The following is a 19,641-nucleotide window of genomic DNA, read 5'->3' as shown; positions in this document are numbered from 1 at the left end:
AATGTTCCATGTCATGTTCAATTTTGGACAAAAAAAAAAAAGAGAGAAAAAGAGTAACAGGGAACATTTAAGAATAGTGATTTGTTCAATATTGTGATATATAGCCATATCGACTGATTGATATAACACAAATTATCGTTATGGGATTTTTTGTTTTCTGTGGCACCATGGCCGACTGGTTAGCACATTCACACCACAGTTAAATACTGGCCTTCCTGTGTGGAGTCTGCATGTTCTCCCCATGGCTGTGTGGGGTTTCTCCGGGTATTCCGGTTTTCTCCCACCTTCCAAAAACATTTATTGTAGGTTGTGTGAAGATTCTAAATTGTCCGTTGGTGTGAATGTGAGTGTGAATGGTTGTTTGTTTATACTGTATGTGCCCTGCGCTTGGCTAGCGGCCAGTTCAGGTTGGGATAGGCTCCACCATGCTCGCGACCCTGGTGACATTAAGCGGTACAGAAAGTGGATGGAATGGATGGGATTTATTTTCCCATATCGTCCACCCCTAGGTACAATGGCACTTTTACACCCCCGTTTCAAGGACAAAAAAATTCCTGTGGTTCATTATTGGTTTGTGTTCACACAGCAGTCAAGACCCCTTGAACATTTATGTAAATCAGACGACTCGGGAAAGAAGGCTAATATTAAAACTTACTTGAACATTTTTCCTCAGGAATCAATACTTCTGACTTGTGAGACTGTGGTTATCATATTATAAAGCATAAAAGAAGTCAGTGGCAGATGGTGGAGTTTTCTCCTGGGGGCTGGTGGGGGGCGGGGGGTTCTACAATATGGTCGTGATAGATCTAGCAATCCCGAGTGATAGAAACATCCGGAAAAAGGAACACGAAAAGATGAAGAAAGACCAAGGACTGAAGGAAGAACTACACAAAATGTGGATGTGAAGACAATAATGGTGCCTGTTGTGATTGGGGCACTGGGGGCAGTAACCCCAGGGTAGATGGCTCTAGCAGATCGCAGGAACAACATCCGACGTCTTTGTACAGTAGAGCGAAATGCTGGGAACAGCTAAGATCCTTTGCGGAGGCCAGAACAGAAGCCTCTGGTAAGGATGGTAAGGACCCGAGCTTGAAGGAGATACTGCCTGGGTGGGGTACACCCTGAACTCGTCGCCAGCCAATTGCAGGGCACATATAAACAAACAGCTATTCGTGCACACATTCACACTTAAGGGAAATTTTTGGGATGTGGGAGGAAACCGGAGTGCCAGGAGAAAAACATGCAAACTCCACACAGGCGGGGCCGGGATTTGAACCTCGGGCCTCAGAACTGTTAGATGTGCTAACCAGTCAGTCACCGTGCCGCCATATATATATATATATATATATATATATATATATATATATATATATATATATATATATATATATATATATATATATATATATATATATATATATATATATATAAATATTAAAAAAAAAAAAAAAAAAGCATGACAAAGGGGTCTAAATTACTACATAAGGCGGGCGGGGTTGAGGGTGCGGGGTGGCCGTGACTTGCCTTTGCCTTGGGCCCTCAAAGGGCTAGCTAGGTAGCTAGCTATGCCATGGTTCGAGCCAGTGATGCCGCCATGGCAACCAAACTGGGATTATCGATTATTGATGAAGAAGGCAACTCGCTCTACGAGAACAAATGAGAATTCCAGGACACATTCCATCGACACTTCAAACGTACGTCATGGTAATAAAGATGCATGCTTTAATTCGGCGCCAAGCGGCATTGGGTCATGTCTTCCCCGATGCGCTGCTCCCTGCACCAGGGAATGCCCGTGAGCCTGATTGCTTAGCCAGCAGCGGCTGAATGGCGGATTTAAACATTTTACGAAGCGGGGGGAAAAACTAAACTATGAACACCTAACATTAACATCTGATTTTACACAGCATTTTGGTGCACAATGCATGTTTTTAAAGTGTTTAACAAATATAGATGGATTGGATTAGATTGAACACTGTTCACACACAGCAAAATGAGCGTGCTCACTTTATTATCAAGAAGGGCTTTTGCATTTTGACAAACTTTTTCCACCTCCCTTTCTTCATGTGTTCAATACTTTTTCCCTGTGCCATTTCACATTTTTACACACAAGTTAATTTCTGAGCTTATTTGTTCATGAAAAAAATGTTGATGGCATCTAAATGCAGTAGGGCTCTGAGATTGACAGACTAAGGTCAAATAGTGGAGCACAGAGTCCAAAGCAATTATGCTATTATGCTGCAAACAAATGGAATACGTTGCCAACAGAAGTGTGCAAGTTTTTAAGTCCATGTTAAAAACTCTTCTTTTTTCTCATGCTTTTTAGAGCATTTCCACTTTTAAATGATATTTCTTGCACTGTATGCTGTTTTAATTGTACTTTTATTAAATTTTTTTCTCTATGTTTTTTCTTTGTTTTTAAATGCTTTTAATTATGTAAAGCACATTGTGTTACCTTGTGTATGAAATGCGCTATATAAATAAATTTGCTTTGCTTTACTTTGGTTATTGTACATAGACATGCAGCGCAGAGAGAGAAGAGCAGCATCGTGGATTGTTAACTGAGGAATACAAACACAAGTCTCTGGGGTCTGCAACATGCTATTTTTGGTACAGTAACATTTATTTTTTGTCAGTTACAGCTCTAAAATGCATTCGTTTGAAAAATAGGTGTTGATAAAAAAAAAATTTCCGTTGAACTACCCCCTTCACTGCTCTGCCGGTCCTCCATTTTCCTCCCTTTGGGACTGGTTCTTCTGCAGCTGAACAGGACAGGTTTAATTAAAAAAAAAAAAAAAAATTATTGTGGTGGTACTGTTCATAAAATGTGTTGTTATTAAATTACTATTTCTTCACAGACACCCCACATTATTTTTACTAGCTTTCATGTTCTATTGTCTAATATGAATGTTTCTAAATTGTCAGTGAAGGTATCCTTCATGCACGGATTTTCTTGTGTGGTTCTTGAATGTAACTTCGTGACGTGAAGCGAGCCGTTGTAAGCCCGTATAGAAATATTTTGGCTTTAAAAACACAGCTGACGTTAAAAGGCAACTCCTGCATTTGTGCATGCCCTGTAGCTACAATAGCTTATAGTTTTTTCACAAAGACACAACTTACACAACTTTAAAACACTGTATTGAAGTCTTACAACCCCAATTCCAATGAATTTGGGACGTTGTCCATCCATCCATCCATTTTCTACTGCTTATCCGGGTCGGGTCGCGGGGGCAGTAGCTTTAGCATGGACGCCCAGACTTCCCTATCCCCAGCCACTTCATCCGCTCTTCCAGGGGGATCCCGAGGCGTTCCCAGGCCAGCCGAAGGACGTAGTCTCTCCAGCGTGTCCTGGGTCGTCCCCGGGGTCTCCTCCCGGTGGGACGTGGGACGGAACACCTCACCAGGGAGGCGTCGGGGAGGCATCCGTATCAGATGCCCCAGCCATCTCATCTGGCTCCTCTCAATGCGGAGGAGCAGCGGCTCTACTCTGAGATCCTCCCGGATGACCGAGCTTCTCACCCTATCTCTAAGGGAGAGCCCGGACACCCTGCGGAGGAAACTCATTTCGGCCGCTTGTATCCGGGATCTTGTTCTTTTGGTCACGACCCACAGCTCATGACCAAAGGTGAGGGTAGGAACGAAGATCGACCTGTAAATTGAGAGCTTCGCCTTTCGGCTTAGCTCCTTCTTTACCACAACGGACCGATACAAAGTCCGCATCACTGCAGACACTGCACCGATCCGCCTGTCGATCTCCCGTTCCATTCTTCCCTCACTCGTGAACAAGACCCCAAGATACTTGAACTCCTCCACTTGGGGCAGGATCTCATCCCCGACCTGGAGAGGGCATGCCACCCTTTTCCGACTGAGGACCATGGTCTCAGATTTGGAGTTGGGACGTTGTGTTAAACATAAATAAAAAAAGAATACAATGATTTGCAAATCATGTTCAACCTATATTTAATACACTACAAAGACAAGATATTTAATGTTCAAACTGATAAACCTTATTGTTTTTAGAAAATAATCATGAATTTGAGAATTTTATGGCTGCAACACGTTCCAAAAAAGCTCGGACAGGTGGCAAAAAAGACTGATAAACTTGAGGAATGCTCATCAAAAACCTGTTTGGAACATCCCACAGGTGAACAGGCTAATTGGGAATGTGTATAAAATGAGCTTCCCTGAATTGCTCAGTCATTCACAAGCAAAGATGGGGCGAGGTTCATCTCTTTGTGAACAAGTGCGTGAGAAAATAGTCGAACAGTTTAAGGACAATGATCCTCAACGTACAATTCCAAGGAATTTAGGGATTTCATCATCTACAGTCCATAATATCATCAAAAGGTTCAGAGAATCTGGAGAAATTACTGCATGTAAGCGGCAAGGCCGAAAACCAACATTGAATGCCCGTGACCTTCGATCCCTCAGGCGGCACCGCATCAAAAACCGACATCAATGTGTGAACGATATCACCACATGGGCTCAAAGCAAAAGCATTTATCAACAACACCCAGAAACGCCGCCGGCTTCTCTGAACCCGAGCTCATCTAAGATGGACTGATGCAAAGTGGAATTGTGCAAAAAGATGCAGAGTCCTCTCGCAATTAGAGCAGTTTGAAATCACTAATAGAACAATAGTCAAGGACCATTGTGCAAAGGGCGCGGAGACTTCAAGAAATTGTTGCAGTTTAAAGTGACTAGTAGTGCGATAATCTGGGACAATGTCAATTGTGCAAATGTTGCGGATGCTACTCAGCACATGAGTGGCCAGTATTGGTCAACAACAGATATGCAAATAGTGCAGAGTGGCGAGACTACGACAGTGAGCGCACAAGTAATGTATAATTGGCCCGACAGAGATGTGACAACAAACCCAAGACAAAATTGGCGGCCTGTTGCAATGGGATTGTAAATTAACTGTTTAAGAAGTTAATGGCAAGAGGGAAGAAGCTGTTGGAATTTCTGCTTGTTTTAGTTTGCATTATTCAGTAGCGCCTACCTGAGGGAAGGAGGTGGAAGAGGTGGTGACCAAGATGTGGAGGGTCCAAGAGGATTTTGCAAGCTCTTGTCTTAGTTCCGGTAGCGTGCACGTCCTCAAGGTTGGGTAGGGAGGTACCAACAATCTTTTCAGCAGTTTTGATTGTCCGTTGCAGTCGCAGTTTGTCCTTTTTTGTAGCAGTACCAAACCAGACTGTGATGGAAGTAAACAGGAATGATTCGATGACTGCTGTGTAGAACTGTCTCAACAGCTCCTGTGGCAGGCCGTGTTTCCTCAGAAGCCACAGGAAGTACATCCTCTGCTGGACCTTTTTGAGGATGGAGTTGCTGATGATTTTCCACTTCAGGTCCTGGGAGACTGTAATTCCCAGGAACTTGAACGTCTCGACGGTTGACACAGGGCAGTTGGACAGCGTGAGGGGAAGCTGTTGCGAAGGATGCCCCCTGAAGGCCACGATCATCTCTACAGTCTTGAGCGTGTTCAGCTCCAGGTTGTGTCGGCCGCACCACAGCTCCAGCCGCTCCACTTCCTGTTGATACGCAGACTTGTCGCCGTCTTTGGTGAGGCCGATGACTGTTGTGTCGTCTGCAAACTTCAGGAGTTTGACAGCCGGGTGCGTTGAGGTGCAGTCGTTCGTGTAGAGGGAGAAGAGCAGCGGAGAGAGGACACAACCTTGGAGTGCCCCATTGCTGGTGGTTCGTGTTGATGAGGTGGTGTCCCCCAGCCTCACCTGCTGTGTCCTGCCCATCAGGAAGCTGTATATCCACTGGCAGATGGCAGGCGAGACGCTGAGCTGGAGAAGCTTGGAGGAGAGGAGTTTGGGGATGATGGTGTTGAACGCAGAGCTGACGTCCTTGAATAGGATCCTCACGTAGGTCCCAGTGCTGTTGAGGTGTTCAAGGATGAAGTGTAGTCCCATGTTGACTGCGTCATCCGTAGACCTGTTTGCTCGGTAGCCAAACTGCAGGGGGTCCAGCAGGGGACCTGTGTCGCTCTTGAGGTGGTCCAGCACAAGGCGTTCAAAGGACTTCATGACCACAGATGTCAGGGCGACAGGCCTGTAGTCATTCTGACACGAGATTGCAGGTTTGCAGATGTATGGTGTATGTGACTTATCCAGTGTTTCCACTAATGATTCCAGTAACGTTACCAGTAATATTGATGTACTCTGCTGTAGATCTTTACTAATACACAATCCGAAAATACAAAAGAAACTGCTCCCAGAAGTGGGTAACTAAGTGTATGACCACACACACTCAGATATTTTCAAAAACATTTTGGTCTTTCGTCGACACACATTTTCTTTGGGGGGGGTATTGTTTTCTTTGTTTTTTGCCCCTAAAAACAGCTCTTGGAAAGCTCCCAGCCTGGGTGAAGGCTTTCCAAAACAGAGTAATCAGCATCCACTGTATGTGCAGACAGCTTTTTGGCTTGTGTCTTTTAAAATGTGTACAACACGGTCAGACATGTTTCACCTTTATTTAACCATAGAACATGTCAAATGATATTATCGCTTTCTCCACTGCTGAAAAGAGCTGTAAACAGTTGTCAGATTCTTATATCCCGACAGCAGTCCATCAGGCATGAATGACTCACTCCTGCATTCCCTCGATCTCATGCAGATAGAGTTGCAGCATCTTTGTGGTGTTGTAAATTACTGAGGTAGTCATTATTTTTTTATAATGTGAGCTGTGCTGCAGTCCATAAGATCCTCTACTTTTGAGGAAGCCACATCCATTATAGTCTGACATTATTGCTCTCTTTCTGTACCTCTTTGGATGCATGAGCATGACATCATCAATACTTAACAGCACCTTCTAGCATTTCGAGTTCTTGCCAAGCATGTTTTCCTTAAGCTATCATTAAGTTACTTATATCTAGCATATGCAAAACAATGATATACTGTATATCATATCACTTAAAATGATCAGCAGGACGCGAGAATACTAAGTATAGCCAGAAAAAAATGTAACCAGCAATGGGATGTGATAAACCTTTTATTGATGCAAAAGCTAAGCTCTGAAGCAAAACCTGTACAATCATCCATCCAGTCATCCATTTTCTGTACCACTTATCCTCACTATTGTCACGGGCGTGCTGGAGCCTATCCCAGCTATCTTCGGGCGAGAGGCGGGGTATACCCTCAACTGGCCAGCCAAGCGCAGGGCACATATAAACAAACAACCATTCACACTCACATTCACACCCTTGGGCAATTTAGAGTCTTCAATCATCTCAACGCATGTTTTTGGGATGTGGGAGGAAACCGGAGTACCCGGAGAAAACTCACGCAGGCATGGGGAGAACATTCAAACTCCACACAGGCGGGGCAGGGATTTGAACCCCGGTCCTCAGAACTGTGAGACAGATGTGCTAACCAGTCATCCACGGTTCCACCACAATCATCCATATATTCCATAATTAGTTTTAAAGTAACATCTGTTTGTTATTGTGTATACTGGCTGAAATGTGGGGAGGATTCCCGGGGTCAGTGCTGCGGGACTGGGTGGGGCGGCCCTCGCCGTCTGTGGTTGACCCACCTGATGGGCACCACCTGCAGGAGCCATGCCTGTTAGTCACTCATTCAGCACACTCTTACACCATTCACTGTAAATATTTTTTTCTTTTTTTCACTCGTCACATCCGGGCACATACACATATTCAGGGTTTCTTGGGGGGCTGATGTGGAGTCGGGGGTGTGCAGGTGTAGGCGCCCTACCCCTCGCCCTGCCTGCCCCCCAAGATTTTAACGCATTACACACACTCATGCCCATCTCTGGGGGGGCGGCGGGTCTTGGGTGGGAGGGTTTGGCTGTGGCTCTGCCCCCCCCAACCCTTAGTCTCACTGGCCACTCCATATTTTAATGCACCACACCACTCAGGAGGCACTGATACACAGGGTAGGGCCAAAGACTACCACTCGGGGACCTGGCAGTCATAGTAACAAGGGGGAGGTGGGTTTTCACTAACGTCATGGCGGTGCTCCCGAGGTGGGCCCCTCAGGATAGATGGCTGCTTGGCGTGGGGCTCCCCTCTCATGCCCCATAGCTGCTCTCTCAGTCCCCCAACCCTCCCACGCCCCTCACTTATCATTCCCTTGTCGGGCACCCCTATCCGCCCTCCTTTCCTTTCCACCAACCCCTCTGGCTCGGCACGGACTGGCTGCATTGTGGACACTGCGGGTTGGTGGGGGGAGGTCTTTCTCTCCTGGGGATGGCGGGGCGGTAGTGGCGGGGCCCGTGGGGTGGTGGAGGTTAGCTGGGGGAGTGGCATTGGGTTCTTGCAGCCTCCTCTGGGTGGCAGGTTTTCGGGGCACCTCGGTGGGGCCGGTGGACCGCCCTAGATCTCTCGGTGTGGGACGTGTCCACCGAGCCGCTCTCGGGTGGATTCCTGGGCCTGATACTGCCTCTCGATTGGGCGGGTGGGGTCCTCAGCCCCCGCGGTACAGGCACGACAATTACAGGACACTTACACTTCTGACGGTCATTGTGCATGCGAAATGGTGTCAATTCACTTGCATGTGTCCGCAGACACACACCCCTGGGACTTATTCGCTGGGTGTGGGGCCACTCACTCATTGCGACAAATAACTTATGACTATGCGAATTTCTTGGGTATCCCCTCACTCACACTCTGGTCCGATAGACATTTATAATTTACATAGCCACTCCCACCACACTTCAGTTGTACAGCCGGTTTCACGACCCGTTCTGCACGCTTCCCCTGCTGTCCTTGCCATGTCCTATCATGTCCTGTCCTTCCCTCACAGGGTGTAGCACGACTGCCACATAAAACACTCATATCGAATGTGTTGTAGCATATATTGGTTTGGATAAAAAGCATAATTAATTTGGAAATTAGGAACGTAAACGCCTGCGTCTACTTCTGGGGTAATTCAACGAATGTTAGAACGTTTCAATCAAAGCTATCTTTGTCTCATATAAAGCATGACGTCTCTTTTTATATTTCTATTTTTTAGGGAAAGTAATGAAAAACCTCTCTATCAATTTCTGTTCTCTAAAAGGCCCGCTACATTTGGTTCTTGATTTCAGAGGTCAAATGTTGCACTCAAACACACACAGTACACAACAGGAGGTTGAATTTTTTAGGAAATTTAATGAAACTACATGGGAATTCGGGGGAAATAATGCAGAGGGACTTAACTACAGAAAATGTACAGGTAAACATACATAAAGAACCAGATATAGGACGGATGACTGAACTCGTAATGTGAGCGTGAAATGAGTTGAAGCGTGGTGAGAGAGAATAAAGTTGGGACTCGTGTGAGATCGCTAACTTAACCCCAAGTTACTATGCACCAACTCATACTTTCTATTAATCACTGCAATATTTTACTCATGATCGTAGATCACCTGGTCCCGGGATGGTCTTTTCTCAGTTGTCTCAGGAGGAAAGGAGGCAGGTTTAATTGAAGAAGAAGATACACAGAACATTAGTCTTGGCAAACTAACTACTTATTGTTCAATACAACCTCATTTCGTACTGTTTGGCTTCAAGGCAAGAGGTCAAATTCTCCTCAAATAGGCTCATAGTTAGACGTGTAGAATCAACACAATGACACAGAAATCAAGGCATACATTAGAATATTCATGAAGGTTTGTTTTCGTTGGGTGCAGGAATTTAACATGCTAAATATTGCAGTCATTAATTGAGCTTGCAGTGCCTCTCCAGCACCAGTGGGCGTCGCTCATGCACTACTAATGATGTCTGACGAGAGAGGTCTTTGGAGGTCACAAATGTCAACAAAAGGGCCTTATGTAAGTCCTCTGGCGGGTTCATGGGGAGTCTGGGCAACTAATAAAACCATTGAGGCCAGTTTAACTAATAAATCCATTGTCATCAATTATTCCGAACTGCCACATCTGGTCAGGAGGACCCCCAGATTCTCGCTCATTCAGTCGTGCACACAGAAAGGTCTTTATGATCGCAAAGTCCCCTGAGGCAGTGAGGAGGAACATTATCTAGTTTTATGAGCCCACTTGAGTTAAAACAGATGTCCGGTAGTTTGCCGGCCTGTCCTTCTGGCTGAGGGTTCAGGGGTATGAATGCAAAGGTCATTGGTTCTTTGGTGTGCCATCGACATATGTATTTTGTAGGAAGTATTCGTTCCAGTGTCATTGTTCTAGGTATATAATGATTTACTTTCATCATCTTGTTTACAGCTAATGCTTTGTCTTTTGTTGTCTTCTCTTCTCACTCCCCTCTAGACACCTTGTTCCGTTCGACTGATCGACTTTGATCAAAATACTAAGAAACCACAGCGGCATCTTAAAAAGTCCACTCTTACACAGTGAAACTGTTCCTCCTTTCTGCTTGACCAGCCGAACAGGACCAAAAAAAAAAGTGTATGTTTTTAACCAAATATGCTGTATTTCAGATATTCCGACATATTTTTACAGGCTTCTTGACATAACATTTGTCCAATTAATGTCATTTGTAATGTATATGGAGCTGATAACAGTATTACAATTGGTGCTTAGTGAAATTCAAATAATGCAAATGAATACAGTAATCCCTCCCCTTAACCGCCCCATACTCTTATTAATCTTCCCCACACTCCTATTAACCTCGACCGTACTCTTAACTTTTTCAATACTCTTAATCACCTTTGAAACGTTTAAAGACACAGTAATGCACAGCAGAGCTGAACACTGTACATTTTATTCCTTATAATATGTTGAAATTTATAGTTCTTTCTTGTTTGTCTGTTTTTGTTTATAATTTTAACGTTTTAGGCAACAAAGTGTTTATTTTACCACCCAGAAAAATATAGTGGACACTCAAAATCCTGCAATATGGCGAATTTTATATACAACCCCAATTCCAATGAAGTTGCGACATTGTGTTAAACATAAATAAAACAGAATAGAATGATTTGCAAATCATATTCAACGTATATTAAATTGAATACACTACAAAGACAAGATATTTAATGTTCAAACTGATAATTTTTTTGTTTTCAGCAAATAATCATTAACTTAGAATTTTATAGTTGCAACACGTTCCAAAAAAGCTAGGACACGGTCAGGTTTACCACTGTGTTACATCACCTTTTCTTTTAACAATATTCAATAAACGTTTGGGAACTGAGGACACTAATTGTTGAAGCTTTGTAGGTGGAATTCTTTCCCATTCTTGCTTGATGTACAGCTTCAGCTGTTCAACAGTCCGGGGTCTACGTTGTCGTATTTTATGCTTCAGAATGCGCCACACATTTTCAATGGGAGACAGATCTGGCCCGGAGGACATGACATTAACAATTTCCAAAAACAATTTGAAATGTGGACTCGTCAGACCACAGAACACTTTTCCACTTTTCATCAGTTCACCTTAGATGAGCTCGGGCCCAGAGAAGCGAGGGGCATTGCTGGGTGTTGTTGATAAATGGCTTTTGCATTGCAGAGTAGAGTTTTAAGTTGTACTTACGGATGTAGCGCCAAACTGTATTTACTGACATTGGTTTTCTGAAGTGTTCCTGAGCCCATGTGGTGATTTCCTTAGCTTAATTTTTCATTTTAGCTAGGTAGTCCTGTACAGCATTGTTATATGATTATCCAGTTTTTACAGTCGTTTGGTAATGACATCCATCCATCCATCCATTTTCTGAGCCGCTTCTCCTCACTCGGGTCGCGGGCGTGCTGGAGCCAATCCCAGCTGTCATCGGGCAGGAGGCGGGGTACACCCTGAACTGGTTGCCAGCCAATCGCAGGGCACACAGAAACAAACAACCATTTGCACTCACATTCACACCTACGGGCAATTTAGAGTCTCCAATTAATGCATGTTTTGGGGATGTAGGAGGAAACCGCAGTGCCCGGAGAAAACCCACGCAGGCACGGGGAGAACATGCAAACTCCACACAGGCGGGGCTGGGGATTGAACCCGGGTCCTCAGAACTGTGAGGCTGACGCTCTAACCAGTCGCTCACCGTGCCGCCTGGTAATGACATGCAATAAAAATATTTTGTGACTTAAGGGAACAAATGAGGAAAAAACTTACTCTTCCAGTTATCAAAATGTCTGACTCCTCTCTGCCCTTGCATGTGCTTGAGTGACAAGACAAAATGACAGGTAATTCAAGAATCAGATTTTGAATAAACTTTATTCATCTGAAAATGGTCAATGTAGCGGTAATGACAGCAACTTTAAGGGACAGACATATTTTTGTAAAAATAAAAGACATAATTTGAAATGTTTTGTATATATGATGAGAAATCATTAATTCTATTATATTTTAAGGAATTCATGGTAAAAGTTACACATTTTCAGCATTTTTTAGTCGAAAGATAGTCCTTCATATATCCAAACCCTGTGCTGGGGACAGGGTGAAAACTGTAAAATACCACCAGAAAACCAAACAAAAAAAAGAAAAAAAGAAAATGTCAAAATATACTAATACATAACACTTATAATTAGGCATGCCCACTCCTGGTTATTTAAAAAAATATTTTTTTATTTTTTCTTTAAATTTTACATCAACGACACAAAAAGGCCCGTAATCACACACACCCATAAACCATTTGCCGTGATAAAACAGTCACCAATAACAAAGCTTAACAATGCTGTATTTAACTTTTATCTGAAACATTAATTAATGAATGTTAAGTCAATTATCATTTGTTCTACACACATTGCCTTTTAGTTCATATGTTTGATATTGATCCTGGTTATAAAGAACCCTAGGTCAAATGTTCATTTTCTATGCTGCGGGTTGGTAAGAAAGTAGATGTTCTTAATTTGGGCATCCCTTATTTTAGCCATGCAAACATTTTTTTGACCCAGCCCCCTAAATGAATCGCAATCGAGAATCGTTTGGAACCGGAATCGAAATGAGGAACTGGAATCAGGACCAGAATGGCTCAAATTCAAACAATGCCCAACCCTAATTGTCGTCACTCATATTTGTCAGTTAATGACTGAAACATACAATTTATAGCATCTTGAGATCTTGCACTCTTTGTCTGTGAAATTTCCATCATATTTAAGATGTCTTTGACCTGTGAACACAAAGCTCATGCCTCCCATGACTATGTAAATCATTCTTAATTTCCGCCTCTCTCCTTGGTTCCAGGATAACAGCTTTTGGTAGCATGTATAAACAAACAACCATTCACACTCACATTCACACTGATGGCCAATTTGGAGTCTACAGTTAACCTACCATCAGTGTTGCCGCAGTTACCTTGAAAAAGTAACTCAGTTACTTTACTGATTATTTGGTCTTAAAAGTAACTTAGTTTACTGATTACTTGATTTCAAAAGTAACTAATTTAGAAAAAAGTAACCTTTTAGTTACTTTCAGCAGCTGCCAAGTGGCAGGAATATCACTTATCCACAGTATAAAAAAAGCATTAACTTAACTGTACCCATTACTTGGTAATCTCCACCACACAAGTTACAAAATTAGTAGTTGAAGCCACATTAAATCAGCAACTTAGTTACCAACACAGCATACAGTAAGTACCAAAATGTAAACAAGCACACCATTCTCAGTACACTTCTCTCAAGACTCTTAGATGATTGATAGAGAGATGCCGATTGTGGACCATAAAGGCAACTGTGTGTGTTGTGTTGTGCGTGTCATGTGCGTGCGTTTGTGTGTACGTAAACGTGAAACTGAGTGGCTGTTTGATATTGGGGGCATACACACACACACACATACATGTTTTGCTGCATTGTGTGGACCACTTTCTTTGAGTTCTTTGTGTGGTCCACCACTTACACTGTAGCTGGAATGATGCAAAAGACATAGCGATCACTAGAGGGGTTTAGAGAGTCAGAATATCACTTCAGATTGCAGAAAACTCAAAAGTAAAAGTCAATATTTTACTTCTATAGTTGTGAGGACTGCCCTCTGTTGCGAGGCAGATTTGATACCTTTATTCTTGTGTAATACAACTGTAGTATTTGGATAACCATCCATCCATCCATCCATTTTCTGAGCCGCTTATCCTCACTAGGGTCGCGGGCGTGTGGAGCCTATCCCAGCTGTCATCGGGCAGGAGGCAGGGTACACCCTGAAGTGGTTGCCAGCCAATCGCAGGGCACATACAAACAGACAACCATTCGCACTCACAGTCACACCTACGGGCAATTTAGTCTCCAATTTATGCATGTTTTTGGGATGTGGGAGGAAACCGGAGTGTCCGGAGAAAACCCACGCAGGCACAGGGAGAACATGCAAACTCCACACAGTCGGGGCCGGGGATTGAACCCGGGTCCTCTGAACTGTGAGGCTGACGCTCTAACCAGTCGTCCACCGTGCCGCCTGATCTGTACCTGAAACAGAAATTAGAAATGAAGAACAGTGCTAGCATCCTCATTGAAAATTGTGCAGTGCTATATACACTGCAAAAACACAATTCTACAAAGCGAATTTATCAAATATTTATTAAATATTTTACTGTACTTATTTTTAATCGTTTTGACTTTTTTCGCCTAAATTTTCAGAAAAGAAAATACCTTAAAGTATTTTTTTCCTGTTGTATGTAGAGAGGTTAAAACTGTCTTAAAATTAGTACAGTAAGTTGTTTATTCGTTCTTCAACTAGAAATAAGATCAATTCACTGAGTTGTGTCTTTGCAGTGGATTGGACTCATGGTTTTTGACTTTGATTTATTTGCTTCAATATTCTCTTGACAGTATTACAGAGCTGCCAACCTATAAAAGTTCAATAAAATTCACAAAAATTCACCAGAAAAAAATATTGCTCCAAGCTTGTAATGGAAGACACTGTTGCAGCCTGCATCAAAGTATGTAAGAGTTCACCGTGCCATCGTCAATGGATTAATTAGCCTTTGCAGAGTCTGTGTTGAACTGTCTGTGTCTGTGTTGAACAGTAGTAAAGAAAGCAACCTTCGCCTTCGTGACCCACCATTGTGTTAAACCGCTAACCAGCAGTCGTTGGGGCAACACAGTGGAAAAGAGGGAGATTTAATGTGGATGTGCCTTTTCCCCCCCACATAATTTAGTGTTAATTTCATTTCATTTATTAATTTTGTACTGGTTAGTGTCTGAAGCGTCTTAGTGACCGTGACTGTTGGATGCTGGAAATTTTTTTTTTTTTAATATCCGGAACAATGAGTGTTACGGGCAGATTGAGTAGGCGTTCAGTGGTTTCCGTAACAAAATACAGACGATCCGTAACATTTGACAGCTGTGGTATTATTTTTTACATCAACATGGATGATTTTATGTCTGCCGTACATTTGAAAGGAATGATCAACTATGCAATTGTTCTTTCTGGTTCATACTTGGTACTTGTCTTTCATGAAAAGAAGTATTGAAGCAAAATTTCCAAGCAGTTCATGGAGATTACCTGTTTTTCCCGTACATTTTAGGTTGTCTGATCTTGATGTTGAGGTTTTTTGAGTCCGAATTTCGTGTTCTTTTGCAAGAAAAAAAAATGAAGTGTAATTTAAAACGTATTAAAAATATATAGGTCTGACACAATTTGACATGATCGTTACGCCACATCAGTGGGAAGAAACAAAACTAAGATGACAGAAGAAGAGGTTACCAGTTTTCTCAGTTCATACTGGTATCCATCCCACTGACACATACACTAGTATACCATATCACAGTACTCCTGCATTGAATCAAAGGTTCATACCATTTGTATCTTGAACAGGCTCTGAACCCCTCCTTGACCTCTTTTCTTTGGAAGATGCTTCAAGAGAAGACAAACTGCAAGAGAACATGATCACTGTACGGTGTGTAAAATTACACACTCAAACGATTATACAGCGTATTATATGATTATAAACTATGATGGGAAAATTACTCCACACAAGTGGGAGGAAACAAAAATAAGATGACAGTTTACCTGTTTTCCCAGTGCTCTTCAGCTTGTCTGATGGTCTTGGAGTGGAGTTCACTCGAGTGTGAATGTCTTGTTTTTCTGCAAAAAAAGAACATATCACATACACATTAACTCCAACTCATCCTACTGATAGATTAATTAACACAGTATACAATATATCAGTCCCCCTGCAATTATCAATCCATTTTATATACCTTCTCTTAGGGATGACGCGGTTTTGTCACGGGATAATGAAGTTATGGTTCGGCTATACAGAGGCATGTCGCTGTCTACTGAGTATCTTCAAAAGTATTCTCGAGTCAGGTAGTGTATTCTAATCAGTCAGGTACAACCAACATTACAACATGACATAAATAATGGGTGCTACCTTACTGTAATTAGTCCAGTTATAACATGGATATTTGACTTCTAAAGCAGTCAATGGCAGTGAATGTGTTAAATTACTTCACACACACTGAAACCTTTACAACATGATTCGACAGAACGCTGGCATGTACAACCGTTAGCAATAACACTAGCTTGCTAGGCTACATAACGTTTTGTTGCCTGCTTGCAAGCAGTATCGTATTAAAAGTGAACATACCTCAAGCAATCCTTAAAGTGAACTCTCTTTTCAATTATGTTTGGTATATAAGATCTCTTTCGACTTGAGTAACATAACAATAAGATAGAAGTTTCGATAATCACTTCCAGATTTATATATTTTTACAAAACGTAATTTCAACATAGGCCGCCATTGTTTTTTCATCACAGTGCATTCTGTGTAGTGACGTCAAATGAGGATGTGCCGACGTCTGGAGTAGTTTTTAGCAGTAGCCACAGTAGCAGCCCCTGGCAGCAATGAACGCTGTTCAGCTATTTCAATTCGAGCCAGAGTGTGATCAGGAAAATGAGGAGAGAGGAAGAAACAAGAAATGAGGATGAAGATGACGGGTATGAACAAACTCAAGTTGGTCATTTTAGTGGTGTATTTGAAAAATAGAATAAAAAAATTAAAACCCTGGTGTCGTCAGTGGGTGCTCAAGAGGCCATTTTAGGCTGTCCATTCAATTCAAATAACGACTCATTTTACCATGCCCCCACTCCCCGAAATGAATGTAAAGTTACATAGTCATACCATCTGAATCTCTTGAATAGGCTCAGAAGCCCTCCTTGATCAACATTAAACACTGAGAAAATGATAGTCTCAGTTACTTTTAAGGTAATTTACTGTGTATTAAGAATATACAGGAATAACATGATCATTACTCCACATCAGTGGGAGGTAGGTCTAGAAAAAAATAGTTATTCAAATAAATTCTTGAATTCCAACTATGTAACCCACTGGTTTACAATAAATGGGTACCTACTGTTGCTGAATATTGTTCACTGAGTAATAATCTGATTGAAGACATTTCTAACATTCCATAGTGCAAAATAAGTAATAGAAATATGTAGGATTTGTGCTGATATCATATTGGATCAATATCGGTATTGGCCAATACTAAAAGCTGCAATATTGGTATTGTATCAGAAGTGAAAAAGTTATATCGGGGGCTATAACATTTTGGTGACGAAGATGGAGCTTCACTTTATGCCGCAGCCCTCGTTCCTCGCTGCCAGTCCCGTGGTCCCGCTTCTGCTGGTATGACTACTTTAAGATGAGCGGCAAAAGGACTAGCCAAAGTTCACAACATGAGGCTAACCACTATGCTCAGCCACAACCAGCTCATTTAATTAGTTTCGGACCCGTACAGATGCATAAAGACTGTGTCGTGTCAACTTGTTGGACGCACATTTTGCTGCTCCACAGAACATTTACAGTCCAGTGGATAAACCTTCGGCAACTATAGGAGCAGACAGGTGAGTCGAAAGGCCTGTAGAAAATTGGCCTATTGGACAACAAGATGTCAAATACGTGATTAGAAATTAGTCAATTTAGCTCTAAACGGCGAGGGGGAGTTGTGAAGTCGACTTGTTGATTAGTTTCTTCAACCCGTAGTGTCTGTTAAAAGATGATCACGGTCAATCAGTTCATTCAGACCAAATGAAATAATTCACAGGTATACCTATGTGTTGCCGTCCTGCCTACCTGTAATCTGTCCTAGCTTTAAGGGTGGGCAAGGAACATGACTGGACACTACAGGACTGCTACTGCACATAAGTGGGAGGAAACAAAAGACAGAAGAAAAGATTACCTGTGTTCTCAGTCCTTCTCAGCTTGTCTGTTGGAGTCAAGGTCTTTGGAGTCTGAGTGTCCCTTTTTTCTGCTAGAAAGGATGACACATCAAATTCATTTCATCCTAATGTCAAATACAGTAATACCAAATGCAGAAAAGGCTACAAAATTAGGTTCAGAGACAACAATCATTGAATAAAAAAAACAAAACAAAAAAAAACAATCTACAAAGGAATCATTTACTGCCCACGTAACTTCATACCATCCAAATCTTTAACAGAGAACTCCACATCACTTCCACCAACTTGTAACTCTTGCACTGCTCGCACTGTTGAAGACGAAATGTTTTGATGGAACAAACAGGCACACAGTGTTGTTAAAAAAACAAAACACCAAATACCACATACTTTTCAAATACTTAAAATAAAAATATGACTAACTGGAAGACGGTCATACTTACTCTCTAAGTCTAAATCAATCTCATCAAGTGATTTGCCTTTGTAGACATCAGTTCCGAGTTCTATTGCCATAAGGAACTTGCTCATCTTTGCAAGCTGAAGTGTGTTCTCTGTTAGTCTGTAATATTCACAATGAACACGAATATCATGTCCCATGAATTTGGCAAGGTGGTCAAGCTCATTGTCTTTCAGGTTCATTATTTGACTCATTGTAGCCACATGTTTCCTCAAGTGTGTTGATGTAAGAGTTGCAGGCTTCTTTCGACCACATGCAGCTGCATATTTTCTCAGACAGTCTGAACCCCGGAGATGTGACGCAGAAGTCTGTCTTGCAAAGATATACATATTACTCTTCAAAATGTCATTGTCTTCACTTCTTTGCTCAACGAGGAAATCAAGCGATTTTGCCATCTCTCTGGTTAGAAGCACAGGCACTTTTCTACCCCTCTTCCCTCTGATGACCGATCACATAAACTCCTGACTTAAATTTTGCTCCAGTTTTGAAAGGCCCTTCATAATATCTTCATTTGGGTCCTCTGTGGCCCTATTCACGTAGGTCAATAGAGGTATTTTTCCTGCCTCACGTTGGCGTCTTAGGTTAAAAATAATGATTCTTGAAAAAAGGCACTCACTTAGAGTTCTGTACGCGTTAGGATTAGGTCCTTCCAGAAGTTTCTGTCGCGCATCCTCCTCTGTGGCCCTCAGGACTTTATTAAGTTTCATTACAATTTCTGTGTGAGGGATCATTTATTTTCTGTTCCACCTGTCCTCTTCCAATTTGGTCCGCGCACGACGACACAAAGAGGTCCCACTCTGACGATATCAATGCCGAGAAGCTCCTTACTCTGGTTGCAGCCACTTCATCTTCAACCTTTACATGTTGTCCAATTACAATGTCACACACTGCCTTCAATGAGTGTGAGTTTCAGTGCAAGAGATGGTATGTCATACCTGTACTTGGACTTTGTGAATCTAGAGGCCTTTTTTGTTGCCTCCACAGCTAGATGAAAATTGGGTGGCACCAAGACATCTTGTAACAGCTTCACTCTGCCATCAATTGACTTGGCAGCAAGTACAAATCTTCCTAACTCCCTCATCTTTTGACTGACACGGCCATCTTTTGATCGATCACTCCCATGTTTCTTTAACCGTCTATCACCAAATTCACAAATAAGTGGGTAATT

General features: G+C 42.3%; 1 protein-coding gene across 2 annotated transcripts in view; it reads left to right on the top strand.

The window, feature by feature from the left end:
* opcml (opioid binding protein/cell adhesion molecule-like) overlaps positions 1-19,641 on the top strand; it is a 263,748-nt gene that overhangs the window by 12,430 nt on the left and 231,677 nt on the right. The window contains exon 1 of one of the 2 annotated variants that reach the window (XM_061703112.1): positions 2,526-2,607. The exons of the other annotated variant lie outside the window; for it this stretch is intronic. The gene's annotated coding sequence lies outside the window, so the exon portion shown is untranslated. Of the gene's footprint in view, positions 1-2,525; positions 2,608-19,641 lie in introns of those variants that run through there. 2 annotated transcript variants of the gene reach the window in all.

Source organism: Phycodurus eques, chromosome 17 (assembly GCF_024500275.1).
Source record: "Phycodurus eques isolate BA_2022a chromosome 17, UOR_Pequ_1.1, whole genome shotgun sequence".
In the NCBI taxonomy this organism is placed as follows: domain Eukaryota; kingdom Metazoa; phylum Chordata; class Actinopteri; order Syngnathiformes; family Syngnathidae; genus Phycodurus; species Phycodurus eques.
This window is presented reverse-complemented; position numbering and strand designations above follow the sequence as displayed.